General features: G+C 29.0%; 1 pseudogene; it reads right to left on the bottom strand.

The window, feature by feature from the left end:
• Positions 1-491: 491 nt before the first annotated feature.
• On the bottom strand, positions 492-4,416 carry LOC127546227 (transcription factor E2F6-like; annotated as a pseudogene).
• Positions 4,417-5,398: the final 982 nt, after the last annotated feature.

The raw sequence follows: 5,398 nt of genomic DNA, 5'->3' as shown, positions 1-5,398 counted from the left end.
CTATTAAAACAGCTATCTACACACAATGCAAACAGTATTCATGTTATGGGACACAATTTAATTTGGCCCATATTCTGTATTTAGAGAAAGAAGTTGATAGCTGTGTTCTTTAATTTCAGATTAGTCTAAATGTTTTAGTAGTAACAAATTTGTGTTCTAAAAGTTGTTTTCATGATTTATTTCTCCATATGGAAAGACCCTGTTTCACTTATTTAGATGACAAATTAACGTTTTAATAATTGCTCATAAAAAGCTGATGTAACTCTATACAAGAGAACTAAGATTGACCTTAATGCTAAAAGCAAATTGGACACAAAAATCCTCAACAGCTGATTTTTTAAAGTACAAAATTTTAAAATGATTCTCATCACAGAGGAAATGAAGGTAACTTGATTAAAAAAAAGAACAAGAAAACAAACAAAAAATGAAATCCTTTCAGAGTTTTAATGTTTCAAGATCATTCAGATGTGTTTTTGTTTTTGTTTTTGTTTTTCACTTGATTTTCTCTTTTGTAGATTCCCTTCTTGATCAGAATGAACTGAAAACCTTTCAAAGAAAGCAGTGCACATTTCTTTAAAATTTTTGTTACTTATGTGTTCTACTCTACACAAATAAACATCAACAAGTCCCTTTGTGCTCTTTATATGTACTGTTCTACAGTCTTCTTTAGGAGTTGGCACTTCCAGTGTAATTTCTTCAGGAACCTTGTTTGTAACAACAATCTGTTCATGGAAACCTTGATTGAGATGTCATCTAAGCTAATCTCTCATATTCTTTGTCATTTCCTAATTCAAGTAGCTGTTGAGCATAATCCTTAATTAACCCATCCAAAGCTTTTTTTGTCTAGTATATTGGTGAGTTTATATGTTCTTCAAATCAGTGCTCCCAATGCTGTTGCAAGTTCATTTGAATCAAGAACTCCACAAGAGCAGATTTAATGAGTTCCATAAATTTGTGAGTTAAATAAACCAAAGAAACATCATAATGAGGTTTTGCCAATCTTAGAGCTTTTCTCACATTTCTATGTTGCAATACATTTCTAAATTAATCTTTATTTTTTATCTCATGAAGTCCAAGGAGATTAAGTAATTTGTCAGGGAATAGATAGGTAGAGGGGTGTGTGTGTGTTGTGTGTGTGTGTGTGTGTGTGTGTTGTGTGTGTGTGTAAGAGAGAGAGAAAGAGAGAGAGAGACAGAGAGAGAGAGAGAGGAGAGAATATTACTGTATATGTAGTGCAGAACTAAACAGATAACCTGCTAAAATCCATAACAGAAGAGAAGTCAACACAATCTCAATGTTCATGATTAAAATGTTTGCAGGTTTCTAGCTTGTTTACCTAAACTCAATTGAGTTTTCTTATTGGGATCCCCTTTACAGTGTCTGTATATATATATATATATTTTTTTTTTCTTTTAATTATTTGAAAGTTTTCATTTATTACAAAATGTACCCAATAAAGTGTTACATTCTATATTCTATTTCATGATTAATAATCCAATGCCCAAAAGCAAGTATATATACTCATTCAATTGTGTATTAGAAAACCATATACAATGCTGATTAAAAGTAGTAAATAGATCTTTTATATATTTAACAATGCCTTGTTTATTAGATTGTACTGCAAATTCATGGATCTGAGAAAATGAAAAAAATGTTTTAAAAAGTCCTAGGATATACATATATATATATATTTTCTTGTGGTTCACTAGAAATTGATTTTCTATTTTAAAAATATTATTTTACAGTAACATTACACTAAGTATAATTGAAAACAATTGTAATTTTGGGATAATATTTGCATTGCAATAAATGAATTTCAGCCCATAAAATATCACAGCAATTTTTCTTTGTTTATCATGATCATTTGTTTGTTTGTTTGTTTTTCTTTCTTTCTTTTTTTTTTTTTTTCACTTTTCATCTTAACCAGTTTTAGTTACTTGTCTTTGGACTCTGATGACTGGAGGAGAGGTTGATGCTTATAGCTTTGCACAACTCTGCCTCATTTAAATCCAATTTGACTCCAAGTCAAGATATCACCCTCAAGATGTTATTGATCCTGAGAGAAATAACAAATTACATTTAATATCAATTCTGTTTTAATTCTGCAAAAAACAAATAAAAAACAAATAAGACATTACATTTCATCATAAAGTAATGCACTATTTCTTTACATTCCTCATTCTTGTCTATCTTAATTAAATTATAATATTCAATTATATAGCAAATTATTTGATGATTCATTTTATGTTGACTGTTTAGTTTCTTCCAAATTTAAAGTAATTCTGCTATTAAAATATGGAACAGATGACACTTTTTATTATATTTTCTAGGCATATTGTTCACAATAGAACTATAGGGTAAAAAGTTATGATTTTTCTTAACTCCTACTGCACATTGTCAGATATTTTTCCCCCCAAAGAAAATAGATTCTACTGGAATACAATTCTATCAGTAATGAATGAGTATAGAATAATTAAAGTTTATTGCTATTAATAATTTTTGTTGATTTAATGATGATTCTTCAAGGTTGTTTTAATTTACATATCTGAATTTTAGGGAGATTGATTTTTAAATGATTATTAACAATTCATGGGGTCTGCTTTAATATATTCTTTTGTTATTTATTCTCTGTGGATTGGAAGTTAGAACTGGGTATCGACATATTTCCTTATGTATTTTAGATGTCAATATTTTATGATTCATATGATTATTAACATTTTCCCATCATCATTTTTGCCTTATTATCTTTGTTATATAAAAATTTAAAGAAAACATTTTGAGCATATATATCTTGACCTTAAAATGCCCTAACTTATTTGCTTATCAGAAAGCACACCATCTCATAAAATGTAGAAAAATTACACTATTCCATTTTATTCCTTATGGTTAGAATTCATATTTTCAGTGTGCAATTTTATTAGTTATCTAGAATTTTTGAGGTATTTTTTTAAAATCCATTTACTGAAAAAAATTCTTATTTTCTCATATAAACTTCTATAGAATGAATCATTTTGTCAGTTTTTATTTTTGTAAGTTTGTTGGGTGTTAAACTTTCACATACTTTCATGCTAATATTTGATATTTTGTTGTCATTATAAATGAAGTTTTTTTTTTCCTAAATTTTCTTGATATTTATTACTAAGAAATAAGGATTTAAATTATTTAGTTAAAATAGAGCCTGGTATATGTAGGTACATAACAAATCATTCATTTATTGATTTTGTGAACTAGATACCTCTATAGTTTTAATATATGTCTATATATTATAATAACTATGTGTGCATACATACACACATATATATGTGTGTGCGTATATTGACATAAATGTAATTTCTTGACTATACTTCCATTTTATGTATGTGCATATCTACATGTGAGTATATAAATATATGCATATTCGTGTGTCTATATGGATAAAGAAAGGAGAAATAATCAGAGGTACTATACCGTTACTCTTCTTCTGATTATTCCCTATCCTTTGATATTTCATGACACTTTCTCCCCAAGTTCTCTTTTAGTTTAACTTTTTCTTTTCAGTATTTTCTATTGAATCATCATCCATATTATACTCTCTATGTTTGAATGGCTTGAAACCTTTTTTCTTCTCTTCAAAGTCCATCTCTAAATTTCTTTCCTTTTCTATTTATGTCTCTCTCTCTGTCTTTGTCTCTATCTCTCTGTCTTTCTCTGTCTGTCTCTCTCTTTATCTTTTTAAAGTTTTTTATCTCCTTAATTCCCATGAGTTCTATGTATCCTGAACCATTTTCCCAAAATATAGTCTTGCCTTATTAATCTTTTTTTCTGGGCTTTTCAAGCTAAATATATACTACAGACAACTTGAACTAAACATACCAGAAATTGAATTTATTATTATTCTCCCTACTCATCCCCACCAAAATAATAATAATAATAATAATAATAATAATAATAATAATAATAATAATCTTTTTTCTAAGTACTGTTTCTACTGATGTTATCATTACCTTTGTTATCACCCAGTTGCATAATAATGGTCTTGACTATCTTCATTTCCTTATTTTCTAAGTCTAATCAGTTGATTTTGCCTCCAAACTATCACTATGTTGGTTTTAGTGTCATTTTCTTTCTACTAACACAAACTCAATTTTGCCTTAGATCTTTTCTCTAGGCTATATTATGATGTAAATGTTCTGTATAACCAATTTGTCTCTTTACTCTTTAACTCATCCTCAGAATCCATACTTTCAAAATGTTTATGCCTTAAGTAAATAATAACTCTAAAATTTAAAGCATTTAACAATTTAAGTACAGCTTACCTATCCAGGCAAATTTCACATTGCTCACATTCATGCTTTCAACGTTTTTGCCAAATTACCCTACATATTTCTTACTCCACATACATGAAATTTCATTTTCCATATCCATGGCTTTACACATGGCCCCAATGTTTAGAATATACTATGGTCTCATCTCTATTGCACAGAATTCCTAGTTTCTCCTAGATCTCTTCCTAGTTGCTGCTTTTATATAATGCCAATTTTGTTTTCTCAGAAAATAATTAAGTATTGTAAAGTATTTACTTAACTGATCTCCCTATCACACACACACACACACACACACACACACACACACAAACACACACACACGTGCACCCATACATATGTACACATACACAGACATTCTCTCTTACTCTCTCTGTCTCTGTCTTTCTGTCTGTCTGTCAAGATTTATGTGAAGTCATGCTGAGCAAAACAAGTAGAACCAAAAATACATTGTCCACAATAACAGCAAGAATGTGTGATGATCAACTATGAAAGGCTTGTTCTTCTCAGTGGCTTAGTGATACAAAGCAAGCCCACAGACTTTGTACAGAAAATAGCATCTGCATCTAGAAAAAAAAAAAAAAAAAAACTAAGGAGAATGAATGTAAATCAACACATGCTAGTTCTCTTCTTTTCCTGTTTTTTTTTAATCTCTCTTATGGTTTTTCCCTTGTTCATTGAGTTCTCTCTCCAAATTTAATTTATAGAGCAATGTGCATTAAAAATAAACATACTATAATTAAAAAGATAATTGCTAAAAGAAAAAAATGAAAGTGATATCTTTTTAATACATGGTATCTGATAAGTTTGTGGAAAGAAAAGATCAACTTCTCATCAGTCACATAGTCTTAAAGGAGTTTAAAGAATAAACCCAGAGACATATAAATAGTATATTGCAGAGAAAGAGCTTGAATTTGTGTTTTTAGCTTTTAATTGACTCTATCCCTTTTTCTACACTGCCCATTAGTAAGAAAAAGCAAATGAAATAGCAAAGTGTGGTAATTTCAAACAATATCTTTAAGTTTCAATGAAGCAATCAGAGAAAAGGCATTAGAGAAAAGGAGTTGAAAGAAAGAGAAATGAGACAATATATGCTC

Source organism: Antechinus flavipes, chromosome 1 (assembly GCF_016432865.1).
Source record: "Antechinus flavipes isolate AdamAnt ecotype Samford, QLD, Australia chromosome 1, AdamAnt_v2, whole genome shotgun sequence".
In the NCBI taxonomy this organism is placed as follows: Eukaryota; Metazoa; Chordata; class Mammalia; order Dasyuromorphia; family Dasyuridae; genus Antechinus; species Antechinus flavipes.
Note: the sequence above shows the minus strand (reverse complement) of the source record. Positions and strands in the feature narration are given on the sequence as shown.